The sequence below is a fragment of the Cydia strobilella genome, chromosome 3 (assembly GCF_947568885.1).
Source record: "Cydia strobilella chromosome 3, ilCydStro3.1, whole genome shotgun sequence".
Classification (NCBI taxonomy): domain Eukaryota; kingdom Metazoa; phylum Arthropoda; class Insecta; order Lepidoptera; family Tortricidae; genus Cydia; species Cydia strobilella.
Genome location: NC_086043.1, coordinates 13,856,203 through 13,879,022, shown reverse-complemented (window position 1 = coordinate 13,879,022; position 22,820 = coordinate 13,856,203). Strand labels below are relative to the sequence as shown.

At 36.0% G+C, this 22,820-nt stretch overlaps 1 protein-coding gene across 2 annotated transcripts in view; it reads left to right on the top strand.

Moving 5' to 3' along the window:
- The first annotated feature begins 219 nt into the window (after positions 1–219).
- The window catches only part of LOC134755911 (lachesin-like), a 135,410-nt gene continuing 112,809 nt past the window's right edge, over positions 220–22,820 (top strand). For both annotated transcript variants that reach the window (XM_063692592.1, XM_063692591.1), the window contains exon 1: positions 220–759. The gene's annotated coding sequence lies outside the window, so the exon portion shown is untranslated. The remainder of the gene's footprint in view (positions 760–22,820) is intronic.

Genomic DNA, 22,820 nt, shown 5'->3' with positions numbered 1-22,820 from the left:
AAAGTGCTACGCTTACTACGTAGCCGCAACCGCGGGGACCCTCTGGCGACGTAGCTTGGGGTTGGGGCTTGTCTTCAGCTTAGTAGCAATGTTTTCATAGCCTGTTTTTTGGGATGTTTAGGATGTCTCACAGTTTGTACTGATTCTTTATATCAAAGAAACAAGAAATGAATTAAACAAACAGCTTAATAAATTTGGGATACATGAAAGTAGAAAAAAAACACGTAGCATCACGGGCCGACTCGGTTTGCGGACTACGTTACACTTTACACAAAAACATCGCGCTCAAAGACAACGGGGCATCAACTTTCCCAGCGAAGACATAAGCGAAATTGAATTACACATATTGAAAAAGAAATGTGTAGCTCCTTGGTAGGCGTGGTTTGGTTTAAGACTCCTCCTACCCAGTGATCCGCGCATGAATCGCAGCGTCGTCGCAGGCGAGTCGCGCGCGTGAAATCAGTGTGAAGTGAGCCGTGCGGCCGGTCTGTGTCGCGCGCCTTCGCAACTTTGCCACTCCACCGCGACGAGAGTAGTTCTCTACTCTCGACACGAATACACAAACTTTCGAGTGTTTGACTTGAGCTAAATTTAATATAACTTCGTCGGACGAGCTCGTGAAGTGAGATGAAGGAAATCAATGAAAACAAATAAATATTTTCTTAATTAAAACACCAGTCTTAAAGTGCAAAGCTTGTTGTGTGTTTGAAGAGGATGTAAATAGCAGATGGTGATGTTCAGAAAAGATTACTGCAAAAGGTATATTACTCCTTCCGTCGGCACCTTTATAATAATTTAAGATTTTAATCAAATACCGGAAAAAAGGAAATCGACTGAATATTAAGTAGGTATAATTGAAAAGTTTATCTTTATCATACAGGTTTATTGAAGCATAGATCATAAAAACAACCTCAACACTCCTATTAATGAAATAATGTTGCAATAGAACTGGGAAAAGCAAACATATTGATAAATGAAAGCTTTTATTAGCAACGTTAGATATTATGCAAACATATTACTATATTATCTTCCTCCGTGTGAAGTGTGTAATAGACAAGTATATACCTGTTTTTTCTTAAGTTTTCGCGCATAATTTAAAAATAAACTTAACGTTCGTTGAGTAGCGCAAGTATTATTCCTGTGACGTAGCAAATACGACAGCGCTTTAAAGTATATAATATCTGGGGGCACGGCCGTGCCCCCGCCAAGACGAGACGAAGGGCAAAAGGCAGTGCATATCTTTTCTCGGCACGTTTTGTCGTATTTTCTAACCCTCGTAGTTTCGGCTTGGACAATGCTAGAGAGCTGAATTTTTTTGTATACCATGTACTCAGTAGACTTATCAAAAACACCAAGTTTTATTAAGCTACCTATTATACTTAAAATTTTATAGTACCTTAATTTTCACTGTCCAAAACACACTAAATTCGCGTCATAGAAAATACAGACTACTTCCTGAAGTCTTAGAATGCTGAAATTTGGCATGTAGAGATGGTTCGGTATGCAATCACATATGGTGACCAGAAATATGTAACTTTTGAACTGCAACATTTGAGAAGCGTAAGGTATTTGACATTTAGGATATCGAATATTCTAGACAAATATAAAGAATAACGACCTTGTGGCCTAGCGGTAAGAGCGTGAGACTTTCAATCCGGAGGTCGCGGGTTCAAACCCCGGCTCGTACCAATGAGTTTTTCGAAACTTATGTACAAAATTATATTTATCAGTCGCGTTTCCGTGAAAGAAAACATCGTGAGGAAACGGGACTAATCCTAATAATGGCAATCGCTTTCGTAAAAATGTGCCTGCGCTTATTACCTATTCTTGGAATTAGTTGCCAAGCGGACCCCAGGCTCCCATTAGCCGTGGCGTGGTTAAAAATGCCGGGATAATGCGGTGACGCGAGATGGTGAACTTTAAACACAAGGGAGGTTCTGTGAGCTGTAGAACCTCGCGAACATAGCCTACATAAGTGTAGCCTATTAGAAAAAAAACATAAAACTGTACTTTTTGTTTTCGGATGTCACAGTACCATCAAACAGTTCCCAACGATTGGCAACTCGCATGTGTGTAGAGATCTCGAAACACCAGAGTAACGCGACCGTAAGATCCGTAACAATCTGGTAACAATGTATGCATATTCGGAGAGCTCATTTATATACCAGTTTCTTTACCACCAGTTAAGTGAGCGGTTTTAATATTTTTTCAATAAATTCTGCTCACAAAATTTCGCGAAAATAAGTTGAGTAATACGTACGACTTATACAGAAGAACAGCCGGAGAGCCGGAACACCGCGCACTTCGCACTCGCTAAATTCAAATTTTAATTTAAAAAATACATGTCAAACTCTAATCGTCGCACTACAAAGCCGCGGTTTTCTAACAGCACCACGATAGCACGTAGGTATGTACCTACACACCAAGGTATCTATTCCCTAGGTGATATTTGGCTATTTATTCTCCATTAAGAATCAAATATCTAAATAGATAAGATTTCTGCATTAGATGTTTGCATGTAGATAAAACACATGTCTCAAAAAGAAAAAAATGCCTAATAATATCGAAACCGCTACTTCTTTAGGCGCTGATCTACAATGACTCCGTGATTTTGTATATTTTCCAAAAACGGAATATGTACTTAGTCGTAAACATGAACACAAAATTCACAAAAATCGATTGAGTGAGCTGAATCGGGGACCTTCACTAACGCTTAGGTCATTAAAAACAATTCCGATTATGGTAATAATGCTTTAAAATTTCTAGAAACTTACAATTTATAATACATAAAATTCCTGACTTTATATATAGGCCCTACATAGATAGCGCTAGCAATACGTAAATTTTATAAAAATCTAATGTTAAAATATTTTAAATTATGCCTGTTTGCATGATCCTGTATTATCGTAGATTCTATAAACGAATAAGTCATTTCTAGCTGGTATATCAACTCTTACAAAAATGAATGAAATCCTACCAAAAACTTTTCATGTAAAGTGTTGCCAAGACTAGGCGCATAAAGCTTTTACACTAAAAAGCTATCAGATCCCGTAGTAGGTACCAAGACTTACTCTTTAAGTCCTAACTTTATAAGCTCTAACTGTATAAAGCCAACATCTTGGTCAAACGTACAGTACGGCTTGGCCGTTTCGTTGCAGTCACATAAACACTCCCTCGGTGGACTTGTTGTACAAACTGTACAAAGTAGTAACTTCTTTCAAATTCTGAGTGTCATTAAGGGATTGTCCAATTTGTCCATTTGACAGCAACGAAACGGCCAAGCCGTACTGTACGTTTGACCAAGATGTTGGCTTTATACAGTTAGAGCTTATAAAGTTAGGACTTACAGAGTAAGTCTTGGTACCTACTACGGGATCTGATAGCTTTTTAGTGTAAAAGCTTTATGCGCCTAGTCTTGGCAACACTTTACATGAAAAGTTTTTGGTGGGATAATAACTATACATCAAACAGGGTTGGTTTAGTTCATAGATCGACATTAATACTAATGGAAATTTTACGATATTCCAGATAGTCCCAGATTAAACACCTATAATATCCCTTTAGTCAGTTTGCCTCAGGCTTAAAAACTAATTAAGTTTACAAATTCACTGATTTTTTTTATAGGAAACCTTAATCACCAAATTAAATGATGCTCCAACAAAATTTAATCATGTGTTAAAATGTATATTTTAACAATAAAATATTGAATTAAATTGAATTGAAAAGTGCTATTGGAATAGATACTTCAGGGCTACTTACCCTTAATAACGTTAACGCTCAGTAATGATAGTTTTTTGAGTCCAATCCCTAAAAGGGTCAAAAGGAAAATACGTGAGGGCTGCGAAGGCCAAATCTAAATAGTATACGTAAATTTACCAAAACGTAATACCCGGTCTTAAATTACGTAGGTCAGATTTCTGTACCTAATGATTTTAATTATAATAGTTTGACTTTGGGATACATACCTACCAAGGAAAGAATCACGTATAATAAATATATTATAACGACAGCGAACGGAGTGCTATTCGGAAGTTTTTAGTATGTATCGCACTTTATGCGTATGCATGCTTTATTTCTAGTTTAGTATTAATTTCGTGTAAGATAATATGTAGATTTTTGACGATGCAAAAGTGATCCAACAGATCCTACTTGAATAAATTGATTTTTATCTTTTATCTTTAATAAAGAATTTTTTTATTCTATATTTCTACCCGACTGCTGAAGGAGGGATATGTTTTTATATACGTTATGTCTTGATATCCCGGTAACTACTATACAGATTTATTTTCAAGAGTGCTCTTATCAATGGCGGTCTAAATTTTTCTATTCATTTATATTTTTTTACGGTTAATAAAATATAATTTATCTTTCTACTGATATACTATTTATAACCAACCTTGCATTGCACCGATATCGACTATGTACTTACTCGTATTTCTAGCGACACCACTGCCTAATTTCATCTACATTTTTCTCTCTCTTTATAGCCGCACTGCTGTTTTAAACTGGTTGGAGGTGTAATGGTACCCAGTAATTGCTATTATTTTTAGTTCCATACATTTTCCATATCCATTGCTATGCGGATGACAGCACGGTTGATAGCTTCTACACAGGTCGTGCAAATGCCCCTCGTAAGCAGGTGGTGGAATGTAGAATGCAACTTGTGTCCGAAATCGAGGCCTCTCTTGAGCAGGTATCCGTGTGGGGTAAACGTAATCTCGTCCAGTTTAACCCCAGTAAGACACAAGTTTGCGCGTTTTCCGCTAAGAAAACTCCATTTGTCTTAGCGCCTAAATTCCAGAACATTCCCCTTGCCATATCCAAGAGTACCGGGATACTCGGTGTCGACATTAGGAACAAAGTCCAGTTTCGGGGTCACTTGGAACTCAAAGCCAAACTGGCCTCTAAGAAGCTTGGGGTGCTCAATAGAGCGAAACAGTACTTCACACCAGGTCACCGGCTTTCGTTATACAAAGCGCAGGTTCGACCACATATGGAGTACTGTTCTCATCTCTGGTCTGGAGCACCGAAATACCAACTTCTTCCACCTGCATTTTCATTTTCATTTTCTTGACTCCATCCAACGTCGGGCAGTTCGTATTGTTGGTGATCCCGATCTTACAGTCGGTTTGGAACATCTTAGGCTTCGGAGGGACGTTGGCTCTCTGTGCTTGTTCTACCGTCTGTAAAATGGGGAATGTTCTGAAGAATTTTTTGATTTGGTGCCACCGTGACGTTTTTACCACCGCACCTCCCGCCAAAGAAACAAAGCTCATCCTCACTTTCTTGACACGTGGCAAACCAAAAACAAGCGGGCATCTCGCTCGTGTTTGCCCAAAACGTGCAAGTTGTGGAATGAGCTACCTTCTGAGGTGTTTACCATTATGTTCAGCGTTGGAGGTAATGGCGACCAAATGAAAGCAGGGAATACTGATATCTAAATTTTATGTTTACAGAAGGCTGGTTAGAAAAAGTGACATAGGGTTCTTCAAGAAGCAGGTATTTAGGGTTCTCAAAGGTGGGCAACGCATAAGTGGCTCCTCTGATGTTGCTTATGTCCATGGGCGGCGATGACTGCTTCCCATCAGGCGGCTCCTCTGCTCGTTTGCTTCCTATTACATAAATATATATATATATTATTAGCCTAATCTAGTGTCAGGCTGCTGGGTAAATGTTTATATTTAGTAGTAGTTTATATTTCTCCATCATTCCGGGTAAGATGCGTCCAACCCCGCCATCATCCGCATCTGCAGCGTCGTCTCGCCATCACCTTTTCAGCCTGGCTGCACCCCGTACGTTGAAAAGAAAAAAAAAAAACATTTAAATAAAACGGTTCCCTTATGCGTTTCTACATGATCACTCGTATATCTGTCTATCATATTATACAGACACTACTGGACCAAGTTGAAATTCAAATAAAACACATTTCCGAGACGGTAACCCAAAGACGGACGAGTAACATTAATTTTAGACATGGTTGCCACTTTTGGGGACTGAATTTAGCAATTTAAAAAAAGTTTTTCAAATAGCATCGTGTGACATATCAAATGTAAGCGCTCGTTGTGAGATAAGTACATAGGCCAAGCAATAAGAAGGTATAGAGGAACACAATTTTTGACTCCGTAACTTTGTTTGGACTAGTTAGGAGGTGAACATATCAAAAGTCCCCGGCCGTAGCCTTTGAGCTGGGGGCAGAGGGGGGGGGGGGGGGGGGGGTAAGAAGGTCCCATTATTCGGTTTTTCACATATCTTGGAAACTTTGCATCTTAGCGACATGACTACTTAGACAAACCGAAAGCTGATTAAATTTGCTACAAGTTTAACTTTGTGAAGTTTTTCTATATCTTGAATAGTTTTGAGTTTGTTTGGGGCTCTCAATTTTATCTTGACTTCTTCATCAGTGAAGTTACTAGGCCATGTTTGGTATCGTTTTTGTATACTTAAAAAACTGGACGAAATAAAACATGTAACAAATTGAATCACCTTGCATTTTGTAAAAGTTGCCATGTGGCTAAGACGCATAGTTTCCGAGATATAATCGAAAAACAGAAAAATGGAACCTTTATAAATTCACAGCACAAACTATTGTTTGATTACCTACCTACCTTATTATAGAATATAAATACAATTATCAACTACCACTGTCACCGTCATTGTACCGTCATTGTTGTACCGATTTACGCCTGATTTTTTAGCTTCTGTAATTGAAATGGTGATTAAAACTCATTATGTAGGCTGATAAAAAATCATCATTTGCCACTGTTCTACAGAACACTTATTGGCGAGTACCCACTCACACTTGACCGATTTTTCACTTTCTTTTATTAAACTTCCAATGTGATACAAATCCCGGAAAATGTCTTATTTTTTCATAAGTAATTCTGAAGACGGTCCCCGAAGTTATATACTTATTGCTTTGAATCAAAGAATACAAATTTAATATTTTTCCAATCCACTTATATTGAGTAACAACTTTTAACTCGATTATAAAAGATAAAAATAAGTTTATTGCACACAAAACAGGACAGTACAATACAGAATTGGTGTGACATCGGGTGGGTGCATAATACAGAATACAGAATTTCCAGGGGTCCGCATTAGGCTAGGCCTGTACCGCGGGAGACCAAGTATGCATTTGTATGTCATGTCTGACAATTGAAATATAGAGAAGGAAAACTAGAACTAAAAGTACATTGTTTTGTTAGTAAAATAAATACTATTACATTACAGTTTTACAGAAACTACTTTCCTAATGGACACAGGTTTAGATAGAGTTAACCTTACACAACCTATAGAAGTAAGTTTTCAGTGTCATGGTAGTCAAGTGACCTGACAATAAACATTTAAAAAGAAACCATTTAGCCTCCGATACCCTGCAACGTATCAACCCACTTTGTAGCTTTACAACAGCATTGTACATAATGTACATCTTAGAGCTAATAGCTAGGAGGCGGCGATGCTAAATGTGTAGTTATTCGAGCGTCGTAGAGACCTATTTGAATCGAACAATTAGATGATAGGAAGAAAAAAAGGCTACATAACATTTTCTTTTATCTTTTATATTTTCTTTTATCTCGAGCGCGTCAGATATAGGTAGTGTCAGTCGCGCAACGCGTCTCTGATAACAAGGGTATGTAATCTGCCGGTTTATATGGTCAGAATGGTCATACGGAAGGGTTGAAAATTTGGAAATAAATAATCAACTCGAGCGCGTCAGATATTCAAAGGGGTTTGACAACCCCTTTGAATATCTGACAAAGGACCCTGCAAAAGTGTATATTTCAATAATCTGACAATTTCAGCGATCCATAAGCAAATGGCAGTCACAAAGTAGCAAAAAATAACCACCATCTTGAAATACTCGAGCGTGTCAGATTATTAAACAGACAGGTTCAGACTGATGTCCCAGTTATGTGAAACCTTAATCTGACGATCATATGGAGCAGTACCCTTGTTCTGACGATTTGAAAGAAAAAACCGGTTCAAGAGATATCACAGGTTGAAGATTTCTGAATAAATGTTGTTTAACATCGAGTTTAGTTTAACAACTGTTTAAATTTGAAAAAAAGTTACGTTCAATTTTATATAGTAGCCGAACTCTTTTGCATTGGGGCTTGTATGTGTTTGTGGTTCCAAATGCTAAAGACGCCGGTTCGAATCCAGGTTCCTCCACTGGAGAGCTTCGTCTCTTTTATTTTAGTATATGATATCTATTTCAGTTTAAAATTTAGCAAATATCTACTAAACTATAGCGTTTTGTACTGAAACAGTCCCAAGATACCTTGGTAAAGGTTGCAGTGGCTTAAGAATGACTCACGTTAGACCGGGCCGTGTCCGGGCCGAAGCTTCCGGCGCTTCGTTTTCTATGGAAAGCACCACGTGATCACCTGTCATGTCATAGAAAAGTAAGCGCCGGATGCTCCGGCCCGGACATGGCCCGGTCTAACGTGTTATCCCTTAAGTGTTGCTAAAATAGGTATAAAGGGCTTCTGCTTTTATAGATAATTGCCATTTTCAAAATTATCCTAAATTGTAGCCAGTAGTTATGAAACAAATAAGATTAAAAAATCATAGCACACTTTAATTAAACAACAAAATTTAATTTTTTTTATTGGAAAAATGCGCAAACAATACAACTTACAAATAATCGTATGATGATCCGCTATTATTTTATTTTTTAGGCTTACAGCTATTTTTAATTAAGGTTTTTTTACTTATGGTTAAATCGGTAGTCAAAAATATGTAGATCATACTGAACAACTTTACTATTAAGGCAACACCGAAATCGCGAAAAAAATCAACTGTCTCATACATTTGGGCGAATCATGTTACATCAATGTTTTCCAGGCACAGCAGATTTATTTTTCGCGGTTTTAGGGTTTATCTTCATAATAAAACTTGTTCAGTATGACCTACATATTCACCCTTCAGAAAATGATCTTGATCAGACATAACAAAATCAACCTGTATAGATAACTACAAATTATTTACTAAAAGCCTTGTCATGTTTTTAACAAACCACAACAATGTTGATGTCAGTGATGTTATTACAATCTATTTTCATCAAATAAAAACTCCATTAAGTATATAATTTTGAACGTGCGGCAGTTATCATAATAATATTAATTTGTATAAAACACCCCGTACAAAAGTCAATAGAAATTTCTCTAAGTTGTTCATTAACTTAAAAGCTTCTTGAAAGCTTAATAAGAAGCCTCGTCAGTTTTAGAAAACGCGGACCATCATAATTTAATATTCAATTCATTTCTGTACGAGTTCCTATGTACTGATGATGAATAAAAGCTCCGAGAGAAAACAAAATCGTTAAACGCTGTTTTTAAATCAAGCTCATCGACATATATCTTGTTACTAAATTAAATGGTATATAGAAAAATTATTACCTTTTAAGGTATTCTATAGAGTAGAAAATAGGTAAGATACTCGCACTACTCGCAGGAGTCGCAGGAGATTTTCGAGTAATGTGCTGGTACGGAGAGCCATTGGCAAGCCAGAAACAAACAGTTTCATTTCCTGCCATGTCACTGGCCGTGTGTTATTTTGCTAGTTTTGTATTTAGCCCAGTAAAGACACGGTTGCGCAAAACAGTAAATTATAATAGCCTGATTGTTTGAAATATCATTCAAATAAGGTATTTACAGATAATATAAGCAGGAATTCTACAAACATTAATTCAGGAAGCATGCAAACAGAAACGGAAATAACCCCATTTTTATTTTATTTTACTTTTTTTTATCTGCTAGCATTGCAAACATGCAAACATTTTTTAGGGTCTCTATTGTTTGACATAATTATTGAAAGTCATAATGTAATGATTGTCATATTATCATTAGTCATAATTTGTTTTTTCTCAGAAACGCGTAACTATTCAGGATTGCCATAAAACAAACCTAACCTCACCTATCTATAGGATTACCCGAGGAAAATCCTAAAAAGTTAATGGTTTGAGAATTATGACTAATGATAATGATTATGACAATCATTACATTATGACTTTCAATAATTATGTCAAACAAAGGGACCCACATTTTTATCTGAAAAGCTAACTAAGAAATCTACAAATGTACGGCGCGTGTGATTCATGGCTTAATTTTTTAGAAACAAATACCTATTAGTAATGAATAGTAAGACCTATATGTTTAGTACGTATCAAACCTTTTGGTGTAGTAGGTCACTTTTAAGTTAGGTCACGTTCTGAGAACGTCGCTTTCAATGTGCGTCACTTTATGTGAACGTCACTTCCTGAGTTCGTCACTCTCTGAGTTCGTAATTTTCTGAGTTCATAACTTTCTGAGTTCGAAAGTGTCCATCTACGAAAGTGACCTACTCCACATTAAGGCTATCAAACGACCTAGAAAAGATTTTCTACATAAAAAAAAACATTTGTATTCGGCACATAAATACATACTAATTCCGGAGATCATATAACGATATTTTGTTGGATTTTAGTTCGTATAAATAGAAGCATGTTGTAACCGTTAAATTAAATCAACAGCTATTTATAAATTATTTCCAATTCGCCATACTTCCGATCCGTAAAATGACTGGGGTAATTAAAATTTACAAAGAAGTGTCCCTAGTTCATATCGAAGTTTTGTGTTTGAAAGTTTGCAGCACCATGCTGATGTTCACGTAAATTCCGTTTATAACTTTATAGTTACAAAGACATGAAAGGTAAAGTTTTGTTTACCTATAACACCATAGTGTTACAGAGATCGTGACATCAGTTGAACTGATGTTGGTGAACACTTTTCGTAATTAGGCTGCAAGTAACGAATTCCGTTTACAAGCCAAAGACCCGTGACATACGGACAGCTAGATGGACAGCAGAGTGAGAGCAATGGGCTTTCATTTCATCCTGAGTAACTACTGAACCCTAAAAATTAGACCTTTAAAAAGTTCTATAAATATTTAAGGGCACTTATGCACTTAATTTAGGCTGAAAACGGGACTAAATCAAATTATGAGAGGAACTAATATTAGTTTAAATGTACTTATACACTTGTTAATATACAAAAGTTTGTTTTTCTTTCCATACCATAGGTACCTATGTATGTGCTTTCTCGTAAATTACTTTACCATATTACCGTGACATTAATTAGTGTCTATGAATAATAACTAATAGTAGCCCAAATAAATTTTAGAAGTAGTATGGTACCATACGGCAGAAAAAATGAAGCATGGCAAACATGTATGTTGTACATACCTAACTTATATACTACGAAAAATATTGCAGTGGAAATGAATTGTCCAGTGGTTGTTTCACCTCTCCTCCTCCTACTTTTTGTCCCAATTTTCGGTTTTTGTTGATTTTTCAAAACCGGCCAATATAATTGTAGGCCATTACAATATAATTGTAGGTTCAATTTGAATTGGCTTAAATGGAATCTGCGGAACTCTTTGTGATCCCAAAATGCCCATTAGAACAAAGGGAAAGCTCTATAAGACAGTAGTGAGACCTGCATTAATGGACGGAGCTGAATGCTGGACGACTACGAGTAAAGCAGTACACGAGCAACAACTACATACGAGCGAAATGAAGATGCTTAAAAGGGCATGGGCATTGGGCAGGTCTGGACAAAGTTCGCAACGAACACGTGAGGGGATCCTTTAAAGTAGCTCCAATAGCTGAAAAAATAAAGGAAAGCCGACTACGTTGGTTCGGACACATTTGAGAATACCAAACCGAACCAGACTAGAGGATGAGGTAGACCCCCCGCTACTTGGTGGACTAAATTACAAAAAGAGATGAACCAGCCTTACTACGCAGACAACCCAGAACAGAGCTCTCTGGCGCATACGTACATGGAGACCCGACCCCAAATGAGCTGGCCAAAGAAGAAGACAATTGTAGGCCATGTTCAGTGACTAGTGTAGGGTTCGGTAGGTGCCAGTGCGTCACAATAAGACTTAAAAGGGTTTTTTGTATAGTATTTTTGCGGCAATTTCATCTTCAAATTAGTTACCATTGATGAACTAGGGAACAAATCAAATAATTTTATCCCACCAAAACATTTTCATGTAAAATGTTGCCAAGACCACCATATATCTCGCACTGTCAAAAAGTTATCAGATCTCATGTAGAGCCAAGCTTCTAACTCTACACGCCCTAATTCTACAAGCCCTAACTTCACAAACTCTACACCTTAGTCAAAATATGTGGCTTGGCCGTTTCGTTAGGTACTAGAAGAATATTTTATAACAGAAAAGTAATGATCAGTGAATACATATTTCACCCTGGCTCCCGTGTGACGTAACGAAACGGCCAAGCCACATATTTTGACCAAGGTGTAGAGTTTTTGAAGTTAGGGCGTGTAGAGTTAGAAGCCTGGCTCTACATGAGATCTGATTACTTTTTGACAGTGCAAGCTATATTGTGGTCTTGGCAACATTTTACATGTAAATGTTTTTGGTGGGATTTCACTACTTCTTGTAGGTTACTTATGACAATCTTCCATCCCCTAATTTAAAGGAAGGGGGGTGATTTAATAAAAATCCTGAAATACGTATTTTATTCTTTATAACAAGGAGTAACCGTTTTTTCTTCCATTTATAAATATGCCTTGCCTTAGAACTACAAAAAATACAGTAAAAGACACACCTGGACGAAAAATACACTTAATTTTGGACCATAGTCGGGAGCTTTGGACTATAGTTGGGAGGTTTTAAATATAAAGATAGTTTATTATTCAAGTAGACATATTCAAATAAAGCCACGCCGGCTCTAACCCTACACCTCTGCCCCGAGAAGATTTGAATATAAATATTTTTACGGACTAAACCCCCACTACGCGTTCGAAAATTAATTGAATTTGAAACCGGAAATCTGCCACGAGACGGGAAAACCTAGCTGTATATTTTATACTCGTAGTATAAAGACAGGGTGTACCGTCTCAGCCCAGGAAACCCCTTACAATAAATTATATTCGTTCCAAATTTCACAATGCAAATAAATACCTAATAACCTAATCTTAATATTGTCAAAATTTCTTAATAAAAATGACTTGTTCGTTAAGAACATAAGGTGCAATTTCGACTGGTAAGTTATAAAATGCAACTTTGACCACTGAAACTACTAAAACTACTATTAACAGTACGTTTACTGGCAATTGATTGCCTTCGTACTGTATAGATTAGTTATCTTGGTTTTATTTTTTCAGACTCACATTCAAAAATGTTGAGTCTGTATACTTTAACATGAGCATTTTATATAAAAAGGCAAAAATATTTGTAATTAAGCCGCCGAGGGATTGACCATAAGTTTCGTTACAGTGAACCTACACAGCTAAACCTAAGCTCCTGTGGTTAGTCATGGCATAAGGGATCTATATTGAACCCGCTTATTTATGTAGCTACGTTTTTTTTATCTTATTTATTTTATATCATCTTATGATTAAGTCGGCTTTAACATGAAGCTGCAGCAACGTAGCTGCTACGTTTATTTTTGCAAAAAAGACAATAATATTGTCTTTTTTGCTTGAAATTTTAGTTGAAATTACCCCGCCTTAAATCTACATATTATGTAGATTTAAGGCGGGGTAATTTCAACTGATCTCCGTAGTAAGTAGTGATGGGACTCGTCTCTATTAGAAATTTAGCTGATCTCATTGAATACCGTGATAGTTATTTAAAAAAGATTAAAAATCACAAATGATCTTTCATTTTTCCGAATATATTAAAATGTTTCAAACGACCACACATAGTGTTTCAATTAACACGCCTATGGGGTTAATAGAACCACTCTTCCACATTATATTTAATTCCCTATCATTACGTAACCATGGGCGATAGTCCTTTGAAATACATTTTATTTAAAAACTAAATAATTCACCTTCAATAATATAGGCGCATACCCTTCTAACTGTAAAAATAAAATAGTTACAGGTGGTTAAATAAATATAAAAATAATAAAAAATAATATAGGACATTCTTACACAGATTTACTCCCACAGTAAGCTCAAGAAGGCTTGTTTTACGGGTACTCAGACAACGATATACATATAATATACAAATACATAAATACATAGAAAACACCCAAGACTCAGGAACAAATATCTGTGCTCATCACATCATCAAATGTAGGAATCGTGCAATAGTGCTAACCACCAATTGTTTTTGTTAATATGTAGCTACTGGTGAGAACCTGTAATTGGCTTTTTGTATCATATTTATAAAACCTACAGACATGTTAACAGCTGTTGGATCTCCGAATAATAATAAATAAATAAATAAATGCCCTTACCGGGATTCGAACCCAGGACCATCGGCTTCACAGGCAGGGTCACTGCCCACTAGGCCAGACCAGTAGTTATACAGTGGGTTAAACATAAAGTGTTTCAATTGTCCCCAGTCTATCATACGACTATTTAATTATGCTACTTTATTAAATAAAACGCATCCATTTTTTTTCAATCTGTCGAATATTTGATAGGAACCTTAAATAAAAAAAAACCGGACAAGTTCGAGTCGGACTCGCGCACGAAGGGTTCCGTACCATTACGCAAAAAACGGCAAAAAATCACGTTTCGTTGTATGGGAGCCCAACTTAAATATTTATTTTATTCTGTTTTTAGTATTTGTTGTTATATCGGCAACAGAAATACATCATCTGTGAAATTTTCAACTGTCTAACTATCACGGTTCATGAGATACAGCCTGGTGATAGATGGACAGACAGACAGACGGATGGACAGCGGAGTCTTAGTAATAGGGTCCCGTTTTACTCTTTTTGTACGGAACCCTAAAAAGCTATTTTACAGAATAGTATGAAAAACACTTTTGTGTATAAAACTTTTTTTTTTGTTAAGTCAAGTTTTTATTGCAAGATTTCTCAAAATTCCCGTTATAGGTATTTAATGATTCTGTTTTCACCATCATATTTTTTATTTTATTTTATTAAATACAGCAACTATCCTTACAGGTAACCCTAATACAATAGTGCCCCAACCTTACTACCCTGACTTACCCCGGTTCTGGTGAAATACGGCTGAGACTTGCAATCCGCGTACTCCACGTATTGTTACCGGTCCCTCATGTAGTCAGCGAAGAACTGTAGCAACTTGGGAGTGCAGCCCACCGCCGCCATCTTTGACAACAAGAGGTCATTATCGACCATATCGAATGCTTTCTTGAATAATCTAACAATGACAACGATTAATTTTATATATATTACACTATGTATACATTCAATTTGACGAGGGCGGCCAAACGCTTAAGAAAATCGACGATCTCCTTTGATGCATACTAAAATAAAAATATAGTCCTGTACAGTGCCAGTATTTTTAAATGAGGTATTTGCATCGATAATAATCTCGAATCGTGTTAATCACTAGTGTTTGTTCAATTTCATATAAAATATGAGGGTGTAATTTTAACTACCAAATAGTCGAAATTAGCCGCCATCTCAATTTTAGCGGGATTATTTAAACTATCGCCAAATTACTATTGAAACATAAATTAAATTAGATTCAGTGGCATATAAACACAGAATAGGCTATAAATATGGGATTCACCTTTGAAAAACTTGTAAAGACCCATTAAAACCACTATTTTTATAGAATATTTGAAGAGCCAACACGCACGTGCCCACAACGAATTTCGTCGAAAACGAAATGGCCACGTAATTCAGAAAGCATTCGGTCCATTAACACCATCTGTGGTGAAATTATGAACAATCTTTTCCGCTATCTGGACATATATGGCACTCTAGTTAATAATTTAAAACATGGAAGATATTTCGATTAGTTGAGATTTCCCCCAGTCGAAATTGCCCCCATGTACCTCAATTCAGTAAAGTTACTACCGAAGCAAAACTTTTTCACTTAGTGCCCCCGTTAAACTCATGGAAAACTTTTACGAATTAATAGGTTGACTGACCTACCGAGCATTTGTGAGATTCGGTCAATGTAAATTGGGAAATATTATTTTTAAATTTATTTAGTCAATTTTATTTATAAAATATGTTAATTAACTAATTATTATATAAATTTTGATAATGTTTTATTAACTTAGCATACAAATCGGAAAAACTTAGGTATCTTTCATAGAATTTTAATCAATCATGTTTTTTACTGGAATTGTGAATTGCAACTATTGTAGTCCAAGTAAAAACTGAACCACAAACAAAATTATCGAACCGGAATTCCACCAGCAGCATTCGCGCAAGCAGTGCGAATCAAATCAAATTCCATATTAATTTTCACATCACCTATTCGAAAAGGGAACTTTTCTTCCCTGCTAGGAGGGATCAAAGTGGCACTTTTCTGTTCAAGGACATTTTGTTGAGAGTATAAAATATTGACACAAAGACATATGAAATTAGTATGCATATAATCGATTACAATTTCTTTATAATCCATTTCGTGCATACAATTTTTAACTTAAATAATATTTTGTTGTAATTGTAAACAATAAATGTAATTAGCGTATTTTAAATTAATTAATAGCATATTTAAATTAAGTAAATTAATTAATTAGAGTAATATTTACAAAGAAACGTAAAAAAACATTAGTTTAATAATTTAATTTTAATTTTGACATTTTAGGTCTCCTTAAACGCAGCCATACTTGTCTATGCAATTTAAAAAGTTTATATTTAAAAAGTTTTGTACATAAATTAGTAAATACTTAGTTTAAATCAATAACTTTATAATAATAAATATAAGTGATGTCAGTCTTCATAGTGTTCTTCCGACGATTTGGTTCAAGAGCTAATTTGTTACCAGAAAAATCTACAAAAATAATGTACTTGATTTTCATTGTATCATTTTAGGTGTTTGCTGCTGTCTTTGAAAAGATATTAGGTACATAATTATGAGCTGTAGGTACTTTTAATTTGTCAGTACAGTCACGTCTGAAAATATCGATACGGACAAAGTGCCAGAAGTATGTACCTATACTAAGGTCGTGTATACATATTTTTGGCACTGTCCGTATCGATCTTTGCTTAAAATAATAATGTTTTGAAACCTAATTATATGTATGTAATTTCCTCATAGGTGGTGTGAAAAGCAGTATGTGTCACATGGTAGCAAAATTATTTTCACCTTGGGCGTTAACACTTGAATCCCTCACTACGCTCAGGATTCTATGTTAGAATCCCTCGCTACGCTCAGGATTCTATTGTAGAATCCTTCGCTTCGTTTAGGATTCAATTGTACGCCCTCGCTGTAAATATGTAATTTTGCTCCCTTGTGACACAATCTACTATGACATGTGTGGCATGGTTGCGAAAAATGCACGCGTACCGATCAGACTACGCCTTTTTATTAGCTAATTTTAATGTATAGGTACTATTAGAAGTATTAGAACAAATTAAATTATTTTCAGAAAATATTTAATTTTGGAGGCCTTTGTGACTTTTTCTTAGTATATGAGATTTATTTCCATTTATAATTTTAATGAATTTCTTAAAGTATATAATAGGTATTTTGTATTATTGGTAGAGAGAAGAGTAGTACGTACACAATGGATAGTTATGAAACTTCTGTAGTTTTCACACAAAATAATATGTAGGTATTCTATTGTGACTCAATTAATACGAAATAGGGGCTTACTCGTAATTGACGTATACAAGTGTCCTTGTAGCCTATTTGCTGAGTAATTGATTTTCGTCGTCAACGTCACAAACAAGCATACTCCTCACTTGAAAGTAAGCGGTTACTGTCACTGTAGACTATGGACTACCGTAAACTAAAACTCCAGTGGTGTCACTTGCGCGTCCTCGAAATAAAATTGAGTTTCTAAAACTACCGTCCTAATTAAAGTTTACATTTAATTTTTCTATGCGAACAGTCTAGGTACAGTTAATATGCAAACTAACACCGGAAACTTTCATCAGAGTTACCGTCGTAGCTCAACCCTTATCTCCTTACACAATAATGTTTAGCACTTCCACCTTACTGGCCGGACGTAATAAAAATCAATTACACCTCGGCGAGGTGATAAACTTACTTTTAATTCGACTCTTATCTTAATAGTGCGAAGAATACCGTTAAGTGGATTTCGAGTCGCGAGTGAGGCTATATTTCCTGAACAGTGAGTAATTTAAAGACGGCAACCACTGATATCTGCGGACGCATCCATTACGTCCCACTAGCGCGGAGTGGGAAGGTATAAATTATATAGCGGAACACTTACTCGCTCATCTATTTGAGCAGTTGAGTACAAAATTTTAAGATTTTATTTAACTGTAAAGGAAGGGAGGCGGGGAAAGGGGGTCCTTGTTCAATTTATTAATGGATTAGGACTGTTTTGAAATGTTGGTTAGTAATAAGTACGTTTTATTTATACTGTTTTAAGTACGTTTTAGAAGGCTGTAAAGCACATAAGTTATATGATATTTAAATAATAATTTGATTCCTACATTAGTATGAGAATTTATGTCTATGAAAGTAAATGTGTTGCCAAGTCCAACGGGATTATGGCTGTCACATAAGTAACTGGTATACCCCCTGTTATATTTAGTTATACTTCCTCTATACAGAAATATCTAAATATGAAATATCAGACCAAGACTGGATGTCACAAGAGGTGTCCGTTTTAAGCTTCTCTCGCTAAAAATAAATTCGCAGCGTCAGTCACTGTCCGTTGGAAATCAATAGCCAATATGCGCTATCATTCCGCCATCTAGAGCTTCCTGGCTTATACCAATAGGGTTATGTTTTGGTTGGGTTTTCGCCGTGCTGTGTGACGGGCCAGTTTTTGCATCACATATCCCCATTCATTAGGCCCTCTCTAGTGTCCGTGCCCGCATTAATTACAGCCTAACAAATGCCATACGAATATTCCGAATTTAAAAGCGTTGCAGTATGTGAACGGGTCAAATTTCCTTAGTTTCCTCGCTTTCTGTAGCCTATTTTTAACACGCTTTTATTAGGTCGACCTGTATGTAACTATGTAATGAAATCTAAGGTAACTAATTTAACCATCTTTCCGGTTTCCGATGAAACTGAAAGTTTGCATACGAATGTAAGTCGGGTGACAATGCAATATTATGGTACCATCGAACTGATATGATGATGAAGACAGGAGGTGGTCATAGGAACTATGTGATAAAACAACGCAACCTAATTGTGTTTGAACACGTGTTTTGTAAAAACTACAAAGTGCAAAAATACCCACATACTAAAAATAATGAACCATCATAGACTATAAACTTCAAGGCTGGTTGTACATGCAAAATCGGTTCATAAGGCTAGTTATACAATACAACTATTTTCAAGTAAAGATATATATATATACGCGATAAAACCTACGCCGGCTCCAACCCTACACCTCAGACCCGAGAAGATTTAATTCCCTCCTAAATTGTAGGAGGGTATCCCAATACGGGACCGACAACAAACCCGGCGGGAGACATCTTTTCAAAACATATTATACTCAGAATGTCCAACATCATCCAACACTAAGGTCTCACAGTCTATGTCTCGCTTGCTCCTTTATCAGATGGACTACCGGATCCCAAGCTGGTGGTAGAGAAAAGCCATCTTCCCTATTAAAGGTTGGTATGTATAATACTATTATACCTGGATGTCCATAGAAAACAGAAACAATGACCAGTAAGGCATATTATCCACTCTGATTCATAAAATAATATGGCAGCCGCTTTTTTTAAAAGCTAGTTCCTGCGCTAATGCTTAGCTGAAGTTGCCAAAAGTGGACCCCGGGCTCCTGTAGGCTTCATTCGGAATAGCGTTTTAGTCTAAAGGGGCCCACTGACTATCAGTCCGCCGGACGATTTCGGCCTGTCAGTTGTTCGGAACTGTCAAATTTTTGTTCTAACTGACAGGCCGATATCGTCCGGCGGACTGATAGTCAGTGGGCTCTTAAGTACCTGGCCTTTGAACAGTTGGTAATCGGTATTAAAGGCCGTCTAGATAAAATTGTCTTCTCTACTTCTTCTAAAATACACCGAATATTTGATGCACTTCTGATCGAATACTGGGTATATATATAATATTTACCATGAGTGTGCAGTGGTTGGGTAATTTGGATTTATTGTGATTACCAATTGAACAGTCATCCATCAGTAGGTAATTATTCTGACCGCGCAATTAACAGACTACATAGGCAGTTTTAAATTAATTACTATGACCTCTGCAATCAATAGTGCACTAAGCATGCCAGTGTGTTTACTTAATATGCTTTACAGAATGATGATAAAAAATATTGTACACAACTCAAACTTATTTTGTAAAATTTAAAGCATTTATTTACATAAAAGATATATACAGTGGTACTACTAAACTAAATTAACAACTAGCTTATATCTAAAATAGGCCTTTGAGGCATTGTACCAAGGATGCTGGCGGCATTTCGACGTTGTATCGCAATGCTGATACATTGTGCGTGGAAGCAGCCAGCTCTTAGGTCATCAGTAACGTCAACCAGACGCTTCAACGCGCGAACAACTTTCAACTCCAAATGGTACAAATTACTAGTACTAAACTAGTACTAAATTACTTGTTGTTGGAATTAAGATGATATCTAAAACCGTCAATAGTTAGAAAGTTAGCTAACGATGTAAACTTTCTTGGTACCGCTTTAATGAAGGTTTGGTAGGTATTGTTTTGATGGTATATGATAGTAAAGGTGGTTGTGAAAGGTAAACATTTAATGGTGATAATCATATAACGATTGACTAAAAAACAAAAATTACATCAAGTTTTAATTGTTTTGAATTACATGTACCTACTATGCATCTGCATCTGCATTTTTTGTTGAAAAAGCATATTCATAATTCAGTTACATTTCATGTATGAAAAACCGGCCAAGTGCGATTCGGACTCGCGCACGAAGGGTTCCGTACCATTACGCAAAAAACGGCAAAAAAATCACGTTTGTTGTATGGGGGGCTCCCTTAAATATTCATTTTATTCTGTTTTTAGTATTTGTTGTTATAGCGGCAACATAAATACACCATCTGTGAAAATTTCAACTGTCTAGCTATCACGGTTCATGAGATACAGCCTGGTGACAGACGGACAGACGGACAGACAGACGGACAGACGGACAGACGGACAGCGGAGTCTTAGTAATAGGGTCCCGTTTTTACCCTTTGGGTACCGAACCCTAAAAAGGATTACGCCAAATAGAAAGCAACTCCCCCAACCCAGTTGCAGTCAGAAATCAGTTTATTGGTCAACGCAGGGTTCAGACCATGCCGTGCCTACGCCCTGATTACGCGTTTATAATTGTTGCCGTCACATCACAAACGAGTCGGAAATCATCGAATTGCCAAATCGTCGATACGAAAATGTTTTCAGTTGATCGTTCATTAATTTGTGTGTATTGTGTTAATCAGACCATTTGTCTGGTAAAATGGAGTTACGCTGATTTGTATCGGAGTTTAGTATTGGAATATTAGGTATAATTAAAGGAATTGGCAATTAGCGAGCGAGTATGATTCGCAGTAACGGCCGATTGTAATGGAAATTTGCGACTTTTCAAGCAGATTTATTTGCGTACCAAGGTACGCCAAGATCTTAGCTTGTCCCTTTTTAATTAAAACTAGGTCGAATATGTGATGCTATTTGTCCCGTTTTTCTCCCTTTAAGTAAGTTACTATTTTGGAAAAGCATAACACGGAAAAACTAACACAACTACTTACATACTGTTACTAAGTAATAGTAACAGAATTCCATAAGGTAATTTGAATTAAAAATCTTAGCAATAAAATGAGTTAACAAAATACTGTCCAATTAAGAACTTCTTATTTTTTACAGCCTATGAAAAAGTTTTTCCTGAGCTGAGCTGAGTTTATATTTATATATTTGTTATTTTTAATACCCTGCATTTTAAATAATTGTAGGAACGTAGCTTAATTTAAATAAATTCAAACTTTTAATGTTTAGTCTCAAACATTTATTAAACGATAGGTACTTGTAACATTGATTCCGTATGACATTCAGATGACACTGCGTTCTGAAATTTAAACGAAAGAACCTAAATATTATCTAACGAAGGATGCACTAGCAAATGATTGGACGCTAAAAGTAGATCGTGTGCACATGGCGAATAATGAATACGAGAGAAGCTATGCAAAAGCGTATTACGAAAATGTTTCTAGCTTCCTTGCAGCTTGATATGACAAAACCTTAAAATGCAAACACTTTCCAAAACAAGGTTTTCTTCCCTCTGCATTTTGCTTTGTAAGAATGAATACCTATGCTACTTTTAGTTTGAAATGTAACGTATAGAAGCAAAGACATATTATGCCTTTTGGAATTAGAACCAATACAGTTTTATGTTGCATGACCGGAAAAATAAATTAAGAGCCCGGTAACGATTTTGGAGCAAAAATGTAAAATTAATAGATTTAGTCGTAAAATTATAGCATAATATATTATTATGATATTAAAATATATGGGAGAGTAATAACAGACATGATGGTCAGTTGCCATGACGTATTATTAGTCGTTGAAATTATACACGTTTTGTTACGTAATATCTAAATAACAAGTATTGGTTTCTATTAGCACGTTTTCTCATCTTGCCATTTAATAATGAGGTCGCGAGCGCGTCATCGATAATATATGAAGAGAAGGGGCCGTTTTAAAAAAAACATCAAAAAATTATGGTAGTAAATTATACAAATTGATGTATAAGAACAGTTTCAGCAAATGTTGTAGATTGTTTAAGTTTTAAAATTACGTTGAAATAAAATCAATTTTAAGAGAAATTGTCACTTGTTTTGAAGTAATTTCTGGAGAAAATTTATTTCGGCTAACTTTCATTTACACTACTTCAAAGTCATAATAATAAAAATATAGTCTGTAAAAGGTGGAGTACAGGATATGTGT